Below are 16,961 nucleotides of genomic sequence, written 5' to 3'. Positions count from 1 at the left end.
TAGGATTCGTTTTGAAATCCTTTTATCTGTTTTTAAAGCTCTTAAGGGCCCCGCCCCTCCATATCTGTCTGAGCTATTATTTCTCACACACCCTCCCGTTCCCTCAGGTCAGCTGAAGATACCAAAGACAAAGTGTAAGTTCAGAGGTGACCGTGGTTTTTCTGTGGCAGCTCCCAAGCTATGGGATGATCTTCCTTTGGGCAGAAGGCAGGCCTCATCACTCGCTGTTTTTAAGTCCCTTCTTAAGACCCATCTTTTTTCTTTGGCTTTCGGCACAATCTGAGAAGTTTCACTTTGTCTTATTGTGTTTGTATATTAATATGTATTTTATATTCCATCTTTTCTGTTTTATAATTGCATTGTATTTTATGACTGTGTACAGCACTTTGGTCCTGTCGGTGTATAAAGTGCTTCATAAATAAAGTTGGTATGGTATCATGTTGATGTGGTTTTGTTCAATCTGTCATGATTTAGGTGTATAGAGGTGAGGCCAAAACGCTGATGAACCGGATAAGGTGCGTAGATGTAGGTTTAATGATGAATAATAGCATAGAACAGATCCAGACAGTCCAAAAATCCTGGAGGCACAGTTGAGCAGAAAACAGTAGCTCAGCACTGGTAGCAACAGGTAAACGAAGGACAAACACAGCAAGCCACAAACGACTGCACAGCACATGGAAGGTGACGTAAGGACCAGACGAAGACACACAGGTGAAACTAAATACACATGAGGTAATCAGGGAACGAGACACACCTGGGAGCTAATCAAGGGGAGACAGGACGACACAGAGACTCAGGAACACAGAAAACTCAAAATAAACATAGAAAAACACAGATCCTGACAGTAACCCTCCCCCCTTCAAAGGCGGCTAGACGCCCAAAAACAGTCCAAAACTCAAAAACACAACAAGGGTGGATGGAGGGCCAGTGTCCAAAACAAAAGACAAACCCAACCGAGTGGGCGGAGGCACAGGAGGCGGAACCCACGGGGAAGGTCCGGAGGGCGTCCGCGGCGCCGGAGGCGGGGACCAGGAAGCTCTGGGGGGACGCTACGAGGAAACTCGGGACAGGCACTAGGAATACTCCCACTTACTGGGGACGGGAGCGGAGGAAGTCCAGAGAGGCGCCTCGGGGCCGGCAGCCCAGGAGAGCCGGCGCGAAGCCTCGGGGTCTGCAATACATTTGCTTTAAATTGGAATAACCACAATATATTAAGTTCAGCCAAAACTTAATAGAATAACCGTAATAAAATAAGTTCAGCCAACTCATTTGATTTAAATTAGAATAACCATAATATATTAAGTTCAGCTGACACATTTGATTTAGAATCACCTAAAGAATAACCATAATAACATAAGTTGAGCCAACACAATTGCTTTACATTGGAATAACCTTAATAAATTAAGTTGACCTAACACATTTGCTTTAAATAGGAGTAACACAATTACATGGTGCTGAAATAAAGCAAAGTAATCAGGTGGAAAACCTTTCCATGATTTTTTTATGTTCATCCAAAGAGTTATTTTTTTCAGTGCTGAATAGTTGTCCCATTTTAAAAAAAATATCAGACATCACGTTTTAGCCCTTTAAAATAATATTTAGGTTCCCCTGATGGAAGGAATAAAGCTGTAAACCATCAGCTCCAAAGATCCAAAGAGAGAAAACTGGAGGTAAAAACAAAAAAACCAAAACAAACAAACAAAAAAAAAGGCTGCGCACCTTGTGTAAATATTTAGGACATCTGCGGATTTTTAAGTATCTTCTCCGTCCCAGACGAAATGCGACGTGTGCTCCGCCTCACACCCTGCTAATAAACAGCGACCTCGTGTTGCTCTTTTGAAAACCAAAATGAAGATGAAAGGAGCTCACGCGGCGTCAAACTCAAATCCACATCATCACCGAGTCAACACGGCGCGCGCGCAACACAGAAGTCAAAAGGATGCACGACGGGTAATTATGAGGCTGGCATTTCCAAAAGCCAGGGGAGAGTTCAAAACTACTTTCATTCAATCAAAATGTATTTTCTCGTGAACTCCACGTGCCTTGCCTGCCTCTTTGGCGGCTTACATAAGTGGCGTTCGCTATATTAATATTTAAAGTTTGTTTTGGGATGCTTGGCTTTCTGTCGTGATGCTATTTCGACTGAGCTGTTATATCATCTGGAGCGTGGCCACAGCGGAGATAAAAAAAAAAAAAAAAAAAGAAAGAAAGAAAGACAAGCCCAGGGAGCCTACAGTGCTGCAGGCATGCCGCAACATGTGATGTGCATTAGCAGCTAGCTGATGCTGCTCTATTAATATCACTGTTCTGTCACGTGTGTTTATACTAACACAAACACTGGAGGGTTAGCAGCATGACTGTTTACCAGAAGAAGATATGTGCTCTTCTCTAACATGTGGAATCTGTGTGTTTTCTTTTAAACCTTATCAATTCTTTTTTTGTTTAAATCTTTTTTTTTTTTTTAAAGAAATTTGTGTTTGTTCCCACTTGCACAGAGATGACTGGTGAGATATTTTTGTTTCAAAACAAAACTTTCAGCATCACTCCGGACTTCACTGGCTCGTGTGTCTGTGACCAAGGAATGAATAGTTTTAGGTATTTGATTATTTAAAAAAAGTAAAAGAAAGAAAAATAATATAACGCAACTTCAGTCAGAAGTTTGCATTCAATCGTCATCTGCAACATTTTTATATCAATTTGGGGCTTTTAAGGATGAATAATTTTTTTTTCTGTTTTCTAAGTTTGAATTTATTGTAAAAGGTTTCTAACACATGAAGAGTGATAGTACCGCCACAGACATTCACGTAACATCGCATTCAGTAACAATGTGATCAGATTTGATTTATGATAAAACTTTTTTTTTCATCTGGATAAAATTAACTTGCTGTAATTGATCATCTTGCAATAGCAAAGTTGTTAAATCCACTTTTTTTTTGTCCCTTTTTTTGACTGTCCAGTTCTAAGTACTGGTCAGTCCAGTGAATGCATTCAAACATTTATTACTATTATTATTATTTTTGTTATTTTTAGCACAGACAAAGAGTAAATGATTATGATTACTGACCTGCCGTGAACAGCTTTTGCCCTCATTAGGTCAAGCATCCTGGAACACTTAGTGCCCGTCTGTTTGAAGTATTTAAGAAATAAACAGAAATCTAAATGAAAGCAGCTTTAAAAACGACGTGTAGTCGTGTAAATTCGTCCGTCCCAGAAAATAAGGGTTCAAATAACTTGTTAAAAGTACAACGTAAAACTAATATTCAAACCAGACGTTCCTCATCCTGACCCCCTCCAGATTATGTTAACGTGCTTGTGGGATCTGCTATAAACATCAACAGATTGTAACCAAATAGGACATTTCCAACTGAATTAGGAGTATAAACAGTGGGTTTACATCAATTCAGTCTCTGTATTTAGAAAAACCTGGGAGAGAGAAACAAAAGCTAAGAGCAGCCTTAAAGGAAACATCTGTCTCTTATCTCATCTGCATGAGTGACAACAGATCTGTAACATGGTTGGAGTGTAAAGAGAGCCTCTTTGATATACGGGCCACACTGCGTGATTATGGAGCCGCAGCACGCTCACACTCTCAAAAACCGTCCTCGGGTCAGATTACTAAAAAATGTAAATCCTTGTGGAAAAGAAAAAACATACTTCTGCTGTTATGTTATGATAGACACACTGCGCCTTCTACACTCTGTGAAAACATTTTTTTTTTGTTGTTAATCTTAAACGGGTATTTTGCAACACAAAGCAATGCTGAATTCCATAATTAGCTCAACAACAATGCTAAGAATCACACACTGGACACAATGCGTTGTCCATGGAGGTTGCATCAGTTTCAGGAAACAGGCTTTCACGCTGTAACAATGTGAAAGAGTCTCGTGTATGAATCATGCTAATATGGACGAGCAGTGAGAGTTTAGGTGCCGAAGGGGCCCGGCTAATCCGCTGAGAACATTTGGCACATCGTAAAACAGGACAGGAAAGAAAAAAAAAAAAAGACCCAGACAATGATTAAAAAAAATTTCTGCATCAGCAGCTGGACTCATCAGATCCCAAATGACTGGTTAGGAGAAGATGGAACGGCTAACAAAGCTGGACATGCACTTGTCTTAAAGAGGAGTATTATGTGTTTTCTTCCAAAAAAGTGCCTTTATATAGCACAATCCATCAATTAACTGAGTTACCTGTAGTTGTTATAACAGTGGTGTATATATTAAATATGACTTAAAAGGAATTTGACTTTGGAATTCAATGCTTTGAAATTGGACATCTGTCTCTTTAAGAAACTCCTGATTTTTCTGAAACGCTGCCTTCACAAAGTCATCACAACATGGCTGCTCTGTTAACCCTTTAACAACATTTGCTGCTATGAGATGTTGCTCGTATAATGAGCTCAGCAGATGCTCAGTTCTATCTAATTGCTGCTGGCTAGTCTGAAGGAGCTCAGAGGAGGAGCTTTGTCCTCGAAGGTGGAGCTAGATCCAAACAGCCGTTTTGCACAGCTGACTGGTTGCCATTGGAGATTAAATGACTTTTCAAACATGCATGACAGAATCAAAGCAACACTACAGCCATGTTTCCACAAGGGAATAACATTATAACATCATGTAAAGTAAAAAAAAAAAAAAAAAAAAAAAAAAAAGATTTTACATAATACTCCCCCTTTAATCCATGTCAGTTGGATTAAAAGTGGGAATAACATGGGTTTGCATGATGCCTTTGTAAAATTTCCCTCCATGTTATCAACATAATACATTTTGATTATTAAAGTGGCTTAAAGATATTATGAAACTTCATAATCTGCACTGTAAACACGAACTGGACACTGGATATGAATTGGAACTGGTCGTCTTCAGACCATTGTTTACTGTGCACTGGTTCCCTTTTAAACAATTCTACTGACATGAAACAAATTATTTGGGATTCACATCAGCAACTTCACCACTTCAGTGAGCAACAGGATAAAAAAAAAACAGACATTAAAACTGAATGTGACAGGTTGCTGCCACCTCTACAGATTTTCTACTGACGAGCTCACAGAGGGGCTGGTGCCTGTTTCCAGCAGCCATTGGACCAGAGTTGAGAAACACTGTTGACAAGACAAATGTTTCATACAGAAACTCTGAGGGGAAGACTTGGCGCCCTTCTGTTTACCTTGAAAGATGCAACAGAATCCACTGCCAAGAGATTTTGCCTTTAGTATCCCTGTGGAGTTTGAAATTATGAAGTACAAAATACAGATTTTTAAAATTTACTTCCCAACTCAAATTGAAAGTGTTTTATGCAGCAGATAATAAAAAATTCCTCCACTTTGAGAATCCCCCGCAGAGAGAAAATCTGTCACAGCGAGGATAAGTGCTGTAAAAGTTCAGCTCTTTTTTTTAACGTTTTTATTCCTATTTTACTCTCACCCGTATTTGATCTTTGGATGACTTTCTACTTATTGTCTGTTTCCCAGAATTGCAAAAAAATAAAAAATAAATAAAAAAGTTCTTCCAAGAAATAATCCCTCCAAAAATACCCCTCCTTCCAGACTTTGCCATGGTTGTCGTCTTTCTTTTTTTTTTTTTTCATTTCAAAGTCTTTTTGCACAGCAGCTAATTTCAAGCTTGATTTGCCACCATAAATTTGTGCGTTAAAAATGACAAAGAATAAGTTAATGTCCACAAATCTAATTACTTTTTGAATACATTATTACTGCAGCACGATGCTGAATGGGATCCGGTGGAACTTTGAGTCAGGATGATGCTCTCTAGTACAGTCTTGAATGATGACAGGCTGTTTTTTTATTGCCCTCTGCCTGTATATATGTATACATAAATTTAAGAAAAAAAAAGAAGCTTTGGCTCGTAAAATGAATCTTTTTCAAAAGCATACCCTCAGCCATTCTTCATATGAAATTGCAGCAGTAACTTTTGGCACACGGTGTGCAGACGTCCTTATATTACGCCACCAGTCAAGTCTCTGTCTCAGCAGTGTGTGAACACTGGACAAACAATTCAAACTTATGATTCCTGACTGGTTTCTTGTGTTCCTTTCTGTTTTAGAAAGTCTTACTAGTACGTTTTTTTTGTTTTTGTTTTTTTATCTCGAAGTAACGGAGTCATGAAAAAGAAAAACCTTTTCAGTGATAAATCATAGTCTAGTTTTTACGTCTTAAAAAGAATGTGTTCACACTATGTGTGTGACCTGAGTGAAGTTGCCCCCCGTCCCCACATTCTTCAAATTGGACAAAATTGGTGTCAAATGTTTGTGCAGCAAAAAAAAAAAAGATCTGTTTGTGCTGCTGTCATTTTAAAGGTACAAAATGTTTCCAGAGGTCATGAAAGGTCAACCAGCTCCCCCTTCTACCTTGTGCAAATCAGACCAAATTGGTGTCAATCAACTCAACTACAATTGTGCTGGTTTGTGCAGCAAAAATTTTGTTTGTGCTGCTTTGACTTTGAAGATATTAATGAAAGTTTAAGGTTCAAAAGGTCAACCAGCTCCCTCACCCCCACCTTTACTAAATCAAAATGACCTTTAAACTTTCATTAACATCTTCGATAATCTCTGGAAGCATTTCTTAATATCTTTAAAATGATAGCGGCACAAACAAGAATTTTTGCTGCACAAACGTTCAACACCAGTTTTGTCTGATTTGAAGAAGGTGTGTGTGTGTGTGTGTGTGGTGGGGGGGATTCACTCAGGTATGTCTGTGTCTTCTCAGATTGCAGCTACAAGTTTCCCGTTTTATTTGGGTTTATGTGGTAAAACTCTTAGTCAAGGTAACTCTTAGTTACAAGAAGAAGGAAAGTCGAGACATTGCTTTTAAATTGTTTTCGTCATGTTCCGTGTTTTTATGTGTGTTTATTCTGAGTTTCCTGTGTGTCCGAGTCTCCATGTTGTCCCGTCTCCCCTTGATTGCTTCCCAGGTGTGTCTCGTTCCCTGATTACCCTCTGTGTATTTAGTGTCACCTGTGTCTCTGTGTCTTTGTCGGGTCTTGTTACATCTTCCTACGTTTGTTGTCCTTGGGATACCCAGTTGCTACCGGTTTTGAGCCCTGGTTTTTGCTCTGCCATGCTGCCTGGTTTTTGGACATTTTCACCATTAAACATTGTCATTTGCACTTTCACCTGGGTCCAGCGTCTGCCTCACCAACCCTCAACACGCACCTCGTGACAGTTTTAATACATAAAAATAAGAGAAAGTGTGGCAAGCCTTATGGGATGACACTTTGTAGAACTTTTACTCCAAATTTTATACATGCGACTTTTTTTGGGATTTGTTTTTACCAGCTTTCCACATCTAGAGCAGGGGTCTCAAACTCCAGGCCTCGAGGGCCGCAGTCCTGCAACTTTTAGATGTGCCTCTGCTGCAGCACACCTGAATAGAATAATTAAGGCTCTGGAGAACTGATCTACACAAGGTGGAGGTAATTAAGCCATTTCATTCCAGTGTTTTGTACCTGTGGCACATCTAAAAACTGCAGGACTGCGGCCCTCGAGGACTGGAGTTTGAGACCCCTGATCTAGAGCGTGAACATTTGTCGGGCCAACATTTACACGAGACCTAAAGAAACAGGAATAGGTCTGAAAAATGGGCCCCATAAATGAGGTGAACTTTGGGATACAGTACCGACATAAAGGGTTGAATACAAATGTTTGACACACTTTCTTAATAAAAAGTCTGCCCTGGTTCCATCCGCTTCACAATTTTGCACTTCAGTGTGTTTAACAAGCATATACAATTGAATTTTTTCTTATTTAAGTGAACCTACCAAGTATTTCTCAGCAGCAACATTCCTGCATATTCTTTTTAAAATTTCCTTTAGCCGAAAAATATGCGTAACAATTCAGATCCTCCACTCGGCTCAAACTCGGGTTCCCAACACGTCGAAACGAATCCCCCTTAGACCCCCCAATACCACCATCGCTAGAGGCAAATGTTGCGTAACGTTTGCTTACAAACGAATAAATCATTAAAGGCGATGACACTCTGGACCGCATTACGCAACGCCGCGCCCGCGAGATCGCCGATGCTATATTCAGACATCCTTTCCTGGTCACAAGACACCAACAGAGGAGGAAAAGAGAGCAGAAAGAGTCATTAATATTTGACTTTGTACTGAAGATGAGAACCTTTACAATGTGCCGCCTCAGCATCGGCACCAAGCAAAACTTTTAAAAGGGATTCCAATGATTAATCTTTCAATGGGTCGCCTTTGCATCGGGGAGGGCGCGCGCGGGCAAGGTGTGCAGCTCGTTACGTAACAGAATTACACAATCGCTCGGTCAATGAAAGCTGACATATGGTCAATTTAATTTATAAGAGCAACCATAAGGTTAACAGTGGCATTTAGGTTTGACATGTGGAGGATGAAGCCACTCAGTGGAAATCTATAGCGGTGCATGTGTAATGAATCCACTGAGCTGTTCCCTCAGTGCTCCCCTGACCAGAATGAGCATTATGCAAAAGAGGCCGGTTGAGAGCTGGGATGAGCGCGGCTGCCGATGTGCAGAGGCATTTTATTTTGTGTGCAGTTTTTATTCTGCCACAACTTGCTTCCTTGTGCAGCCCAGTGCTCTGTGTGTGTGTGGGTGTGCGTGTGTGTGTGTGAGTGTGTGAGTGTGTGCAATCCTCAGCTCAGAACTCAAAAACATTAGACTTGTACACCTCCCATCTTTTACCCATGGTGCTAAACAGAACAAAACAAATTCTTAGATTGCCTTGCATCATTGTAAAGTTTTGAGGAGAAAAGGAAACAAGAAATTTGCTTGAGCTAGCATTTATAACATGAAAACCAGCTCAATAACACTGAGTACGACGTACGTTATTCTTATTAGGCAAGTCAGCAGGTGAACGTCTCGTCTCAGAGCGCCGTGCTCATTTTGTGTGATAAACAAACTGAGCAGAGCATATTCTGTCCGAGTCTCACCCAATAATTCCCTGGTTTCATTTGTGTCTCGTGCCCGTTTTTCAGGTCTCATCTGCTTGCTAATCTCTTATTGTTGCTCCTAAAGAACAAGACGAAAATGCTTTTATCAGATAACATGGCAAATGAACTTTCTAGCCAACATCACCGTCACAATTTGTGGGTTGTAGAGTGGTGAGGACGGACTCGGTGGACCCGGGTCATGATGAAAATGGTAGTTTTAATGTTGACAACAAAAGAGTACAGGAAGTCCAGGCAGCACAGGTGAGCAGTAAGGCAAGGAACTCGAAAGAGAAATTAGTCAACAAGGACAGAGAGACGGCATGTGACACGACAAGGATCCGACAGGGAACGAGAGAGGGTATAAATACACAGAGAAGGTCATCAGGGGAAACAAGGGGCAGCTAGGAACAATCAAGGGGCAGATAAAACAACAGAAAATAAACAAACAGAAAACCCAAATCTTCACAATCACCACGAATATAACATGATGTCACCATCATGTGTTTTTTTTCTTCAGAAGTGAGTTGAATGGGAGATTTGTGCAGAAATCACGACAGAGGAAGCAAAAGACTGGAGACTGAATTTTTCTGACAGTATGGTTGTAACAGATTCTGCAAGGTTGTGCCATAAAACGCATCATTTACCATCTTTGTTTATCCGAAAACATTTAGACAATATCAATACACTTCCATGCTAGGTTGCATTTATGAACCTCTCAGGTCAGGCGACTGCTCCGCTGAACGTCTTCAGCCTCTGAGCCAAAAAAACCCCCCAAAAATACAAAAAAAAAACCACAATGTAGAACATTAAATACCCACGACTGAGTCGCAAAAGCCTGCAGGGCACACTCTGTTTTAGTTTCACTCTGATCGATGATTTGACAGCCAGAGATCAGCACCAGCAGTTTTACTTGACCAATTTCGTTATGTAGCATTGCTACACTTACTTGAGTGAAACCTCTGGATACTCAACCCCACGTCGAGTAAATTCACTGAATGAAGAACAAACACGTTTTAATCAAAAGCTCACCATGCACAGCTGGGGTTTTTAATAAAGTTGGGTAATTTTTATATAGAAATGAATTTATTTGGAATAATTTTTTTAATTCCAAATTATTTTAAGTAATTTAGATCTTTCCTAGTTGAGTACGTTCTCATATGGATTCTTTTTTCTACTTTCACTTGAGTAAAAACACGGCGAAGTCGTGCTGCTCTTACTTGAGCACGACTTTTGGCCCACTCTGCCGGCCTCTGCAGCAGACGCAAAGTTTGCTTTTGGTTGGGCTGACTCTGGCCCCAAATCGCCACTCCAGTGCCTGCTGTTTGTTTCTGTCAGAGTGTGAAAACAGGAACATTGCAAACATAAATTGACCTAAACGAAGACATTGTTTACATTCTTGCACTTCAAATGCAAGAACATTAATTCTCTCATCTAATTTGGAAGAAGCTGCTTGCATAGAAAGACTTAGCAACTAAACACAACCTGGTTGTGCTTTTGGAGACAAATAATAAACTTTATCGTTCCTGCACGTCTCTACATGATTGCAATTAAACCTCACTTTGACTTTTTTTTTTTTTTTAACATATCAGTTGTTAGGAAATCGTTGCACACTGAGACCAGGCCTAAAGACGCCCCTCCTTGGGTATCGCCTCCTGCGTACGCGCGGATTAAAGCGTCAGAGTGTCTGTGGAGGAGCTGAGAGGCCGTCAGAGCGGCTGTGGCAAATGAAAGTGATGCTCAGGAGGAGAGCGGCCTGGAGGAAGACTGCGAATAAACAGCCGGATCTGTGACGCACTTTGAAGCGTCTTTGAAGCACATCTGAAAGAGGAGAGCAAAGAGGGAGGCGGAGGTGGGGAGAAGGAGCGTGCGGCAAGATGGAGAGGGAGTGGGAGGAGGCTGTCTTAGAGAGAGTGGGGGAGATCTGGAACTGACCAGAACGAGCAAGACGCCTTTCAAATGCAGAGCAGCTCCAAGTCCGAGGACTCAATTTTGATACTGGGGATCCTTTCAGGGTCACACACTCACACACACACACGCCCGCACACACATGAATTGATTTGGACAGGGAGGCTGAGTGGTTTGACCTTCAAAGTGCATTCTTTTTTTTTTAATGTCAGAAATGTTTCTGAACTCCAGTTATTTTCCGACGGCCGGGATGAACAAAGCACATAGGCACATGCTGACAAGAAGATGAAATGTCAGATGAGACCGCCGTGCCCTCAGCGAAGCCCGGCGGCACAAGGGAAAACAAATAAATAAGAAGCAGCGGCTCCATTTTCTACAAGTTCTCGTCTCGGGTCTTGATAGGAGAGCCCTGAGGTCTGCAGCGGGACAAATATAGAATGTAAGCGACGTTTTTACTGTGGTGCAGGATTAGGGTCGTGTTATTGCAGCAGCATGATAAGAACAGCTCAGATTACAGAGATTCTCATCTAAAGCCCAGAATCGATATGCAGGACTTCCAGCTGTGACACAGGTGAGCGCTAGGTGGTGAAAAGTCTGAAGCCTAGTTTCATTGAGAGTTGGAGATAAACAGATAAACTTCTGTAAAAAAAAAAAAAAAAAAAACATTGAAATTTTGAGTGACATTCCTCTCTGCACGTAACTGATCGTGATGCTCTGCGCCAGCTGAAATAAAAGAAGCCACACCTCAGGAAGGAAGTTGTTTTTGCTTTTAATACACGTTTATGCAACATAAACAACATATTTGTGGATGAATTTAAATGTCATAAATGATTCTAATTTTTGTTCTTTTGAAAAACCAAACAACCGTCAGCTCCTGCTTGTCTGGCTGTAAAGCGGGCTACTGTGCGCTGTGCCGCTCTCAGCAGTAAAGTAAAGCTAGAGACCATTGTCCAAACTAGAGGAAGAGAAAAATGCAAAATAAAGGTTAAATCAGATTCATGTTTAGCTCAGGTCTGGACTGTCATTCAGGTCAAAGTTCAGACCTTGATCCACTTTATCTGTGGCAAGAAAAGTCTTTTCAACTACTTTGTGTTGGTCTATCGCATAAATAATAAAATGTGATGAAAAATGGACAATTCCATTAGAGCACATACTTTGTAAGACATGTTAAAGTGCATAAAACTTGATGGGCTCCCTTAAACCTCAGTAAGTAAAAACTTTTCCCACTCTTCTAAAATATAAGTGTATCAAACAGCCTGAACACTACTTTCCAACAGATCTAACAAGCTCCCGGCAGAAATAAATCTGTTTGAAAAAGAGAAAGAAGGAAAAAAAAAAAGAACTCTTAATTCTTTCCATCATTTGAAAACATCTGCATTGTCAAAACATGGCACGGTTCCCCAAGCAACAGTCTGTGGCAGATCTGTGTTTGTTCTCTTGTCCGTCGTTGACCGAACGAATCAATACAATCCAGACACAAGCCGTTTGTCTACATGGCATTTTTAGGGGGAAAATCCACAGCGGGGGCCACAGAGGAGGGTTTCATCTCAGCACCTCTTCAAAAAACATTACAAAAAAAAGAAATCAGGCTCTCACTTACGTAACAGTTGACAAAAGCTCGCCACACGCTTCGTGCTCACACGGTGATAAAACCACAAGAGTCGCCATCACCGTTCATGTGTCTGGGCCATCTGCTGCTGCAAACAGACAAGCCCTGTGTTCACTGTAATTGTTTCAGTCTGACATACAAGGATGTTTCAAGCCGAGGCACACACACACGCAAACAAACACGGCTACGCTCGCTTCTCCTCGGTCTTTCATTGTTTGCACAATCGAACTTCATATCTCTTTGATTTGCTGCCTGAAAAGCGGCGGTGATTTTATCCTTTGAAGAACTTCACAGGTCGAGGGTCTCGTGGCATTGCTCATTAAAAATCACCACTTCGGGTCTCGTCTTCTCAAGGCGCATTAGGTCTGAGCTTAAAATGTTTGTTGAATAAGAAATTCAATTCATGAAAGCAAAATGCAAAAGAATTAAGAGGTGGTTGCAGAATTTAGTAAAGTATTTTTTCTTTTAAAAACAGCTTCATCTGATTTGTCCTGGTCAATAAATTAAAATTACAACCAGAGACAAGTATAGTATAACTCATCAAAATTGGTGTACATGTACACGCTTTTGGTTAATTTTGAAGTTTATATTATAGAGGTTTTTCCTCGGTTAGTTGCTGTAATTAGTTGTTGGCTATGTTGCTCAATTATTAAAGGGGCGGTATTATGTAAAAATCTACTTTATTGACCTTTACGTCAATTAATACTGTTATTGCCTCATCAAAAACATACCTGATGTGTTAATTTGACTCTTTCATGCTTGTCTGAGAAATCCTTCAATCTCCCATGGCAACCATTCAGCTGTGCAAAACGCCTGGGTGGACATAGCTCCGCCCTCGAGGCACAGCACCTCCTTAGAGCTGCAGATTCCAAACCTTACAAAACAGCTTTCTCCACACAGCTCCTTTAGACTAGCCAGCAGCAATTAGCAAACATCTGGTGTAGCTGCACATCTGTTGAGTTCATTATATGAGCCACTTCTCAGTGCATCGCTGTTAAAGGGTCAATGGAGGATCTCTGTTGTCATAACTTCCTGAAGGCGGAGTTTCAGACAGTGCCGGAGCTTTTAAAGTGACAGAAACCCAATTTCAAGGGGTTAAGTTACAAAGTAGGTTTTCTTTTAAGTCATTTGATAGATATTTTTTATAACAACTGAGGTGAACAGTTACTTGATCATGCTATGAAATGGCCCTATGTGTGTGAAAAACACATAATACTTTCCCTTTAATAACTTTCTGGAAAAGACAAGATGTATTCACGGCCTGCTGTACTACGAAACTCAAACATCACCCCCTGTCACCAACCTGCACTGTTTAATGAGTGGGGAGAGAGAGAGAGAGAGAGCGGCTGAGACTCAGCAACAGATCAGAGACAATCTCCGTCCTTCAAGGGATGATATGCTCTGAATGTAGGCCTCCCATTACTGGACTGCCGAGCGACGCAGAACACAACCCCCACGTTAATGCTAATCGCCTCAATGTATTCACTCACACATCCTGAATGATTAAACACACACAGGGCCAGAAGCAAGCAGCCACCCTCCGTCTCATGAAACGCCGCTGAAACGAGCAAAGAGCTGCTGCAGTGCCAGTCAAAGGGATCCGTTCAGCAGGTGAAAGTACAAACAGAAGAGAAGCGGCGCGGGGCGTGACTGACATGCAGTTTACACAAATGTCCACGCGGTCCATCTGTGCGCGTCTGGAGTGTTTATGCATGTGGCCGTGTCCAGTGCTGAGGCCGGACTGGTGCTAAGTGATGAGGGGTCACCGAGAGTGACAGCCGGCGGGAGAGCGTCGACGCGCTGACAGGTTGAAATCTGGGTTATTTGACAGGGATTTCAGCCCGGCCTCAGCACACAGCTGCCACCGGAGCAGGGCGGCGGCGGCGGCGGCCGTGTGTCATTAACGCTGTGGAAGCCTCTGTGAGCAAAAGCTCCTTCTGTGTGCCGAGAGCTGCTGCTGGGCTGGATTGATATAACTCACATGTGAATACATTACAGTATCTAAAAAAATAAAAACTTTTGACTCTTGCTTAACTTTCACTCTCTCCACTTTCAAGAACGCTCAAATGTTTGAGGTTTACTTCAGACTCTCTGAAAGCAGTGGTTTTACCACGGGGACAGCAAACCGCAATGTGTCTATTTTCTCTTTTCTTTCCGTGCCCCCCACCTCCACAAGACATTGCTTCCTTGTTCTGTCAAATTGAATTATCTTTAACCTATAACAATGGTGTCATGTAGGTAGTTAACCATCGGCCGGCTGTCACAAGCAAGAAAAAATGAGTTTTTCTTGCTTTGTTGCATATAAACAGACATTAAATAATTTAAATATCACACAGATATTTTGGGTAGAAGAGATGAAAAAAGACAACAACAAAAAAAAGCCAGAAAAAAACATTGTTCATGCTTGCAGCAGATGATTGTGTTTGACTTCTTTAGTTTCCTACAAACTTAAAAAAAAATAAATAAATCACTGGTAGGAATCTCTCTAAATTGCCATTAGAAATACGTGTGCATGGTTGGTTTTTTGTCCAAAAAAGTCCAATCCGACCTGAACCCACAGGCATTGTGTCTGAGCTTGTAGTTATAAGCCCGACGCTTTTTAAATACAATTTCACTGCTTTCGTCTTTAGGCCCCTGTGTAAAGTACTCAGTGGTCGAATGTCTTCCAGCTCCATCTTGTTGCTCGTTGCAGCCGTGGGGCGAGTCGGGTCCAAACCTTCTGGGATGCGTGACTGATGGGAGCGGAGCAGTGTCATTAACTTCTCCCTACTTACTGAACGCTCTACTCCTCGATTTAGACTACAAGTAGATGAAGACAACTTTATATTGTGTTCTCGTTTGGTTTTCTCTGTCCTGTTTAGGCTTATTAAATGCGCCACGGGAGCCCGACCACCAACCCGGGTCGGCCGGCTCGGACCATAAATCTAAACTCTAGTGCGCCTCTGTTTCTGCCACGTAATGGAACGGCGACCTTTCAAGGGTAACTCTCACCTCTCCCCCCCTAACGACAGCTAGAGAGGCTCCGACTTCCTTTGCAGTGAGGAGCAAATACAACGCTGGATGAACAAATCGATATTTATTTTCTCTATTTTTAAGTCGGACTAAACAGAGAAACCTCAAGAGGCAGATTGAGAGACCAGGGGGTAGGGGGAACTCTGATTGGCCTGCAGCGGGGCCCCCATAAAGAAGCCGGTGAAGCGCCGGGCTAAGTGTCCTCTATATATCCTGAAGAGCTAATGAGGAAGTGAGCAGCAGCTGTGCAGGCAGGTGGCCGATCACAAGAGCAGTCAGGTGATTTAGGGGCGGCAGGGAACCTCTGAGAGCGCCGACCGGGCAGGACTGGCATGACTGAGCTTTGAGGAATAAAGTGGAGAGCGGATGTTTCACGGTTTACAGCCTCCATCCTTAACCGACCTCTGCTGCAGGAGGCCGAACTTAGAGTTACTCCTGAGTCTGTGCTACTCTTTCGCAAATCTTATTTTCCCCTATTGAATTCAGTCTATAAATTTCGTACGTTTTAACAAGTAACTCTTTATAGAAATCGGTCTAACGTCACCCGGTGCAGAATCGCTTTTCTAAACAGCAGATGTTTTTGAGGTCAAATAAGTGATAAATATTTTAATCATCTAGTCGCAGAAGCACTTTAAAATGCATCTACCTCGGCTTTGCACCATTTCTTTCCCTTCCATTTAAATCATTCGCGCTACAAGTTCATGCATGTTTCAGTGCATTCATTTTCTCATCAGGAACTAGGAATGCAAACCTGATGATTTATTTTTGTTCAGAAAAAGAAATAAAATCCCCCCAAAAACAGATAAAATACAACAGAAAAGGTAGAAATTTTATTTTTGATTTTATGTCAACTTGTACTTGAAAATGATATTATACGCCCTCTGTCATCACTGATAATGCATATGAGGGGTAAATGTTTTCAACTTCAGATTCATATTTGCTTGAAAAAAAAATCAAAATTTGGCATGTTCCTCTTTAAAATCACTTTTTTTTTCTTAGTCTATAATTACAAAAATTCTTTAGACATAATAAAAAAATGTATTAAAATATTAAATCAAATAATTGTTTTGTTTTTTTTGCTCTACATTCTTAATTTTTTTGAGAACTACACGTCAGTAAAACCACTACAATATCCTCTCTGTAACTACCTTCTTATATCTATGTCTTATACTTAATGCCAAGATTTATTTCTTATTTTTAAGTCATCAACTATCTCATCTCACTCATGCAAATATAAGCAAAAAAGTTGCAAACGTTTGCAGACATCCATGCCATAAATGTTGACTTTAACTTTGCTAAGCTACTCTATTCTCAAACTGGTGAAGTAGAGCCGCAAGATACAAACCAGTTTCATGGTGGCCATCAGTTAAATACATCAGTCAGTATTGTAAAATAAAGAAGCACTGGAAGTTTTGAATGTGGTTTAGCCGAGTTGACAGATTGTCAATGCAATTTTTCTTCAACAAAAAACAAGTATAACTAATTCAATCTCGCTGTAAATGTAGGGACAA

This window comes from Gambusia affinis, linkage group LG10, assembly GCF_019740435.1.
Source record: "Gambusia affinis linkage group LG10, SWU_Gaff_1.0, whole genome shotgun sequence".
NCBI classification, from domain to species: domain Eukaryota; kingdom Metazoa; phylum Chordata; class Actinopteri; order Cyprinodontiformes; family Poeciliidae; genus Gambusia; species Gambusia affinis.
This window is presented reverse-complemented; position numbering follows the sequence as displayed.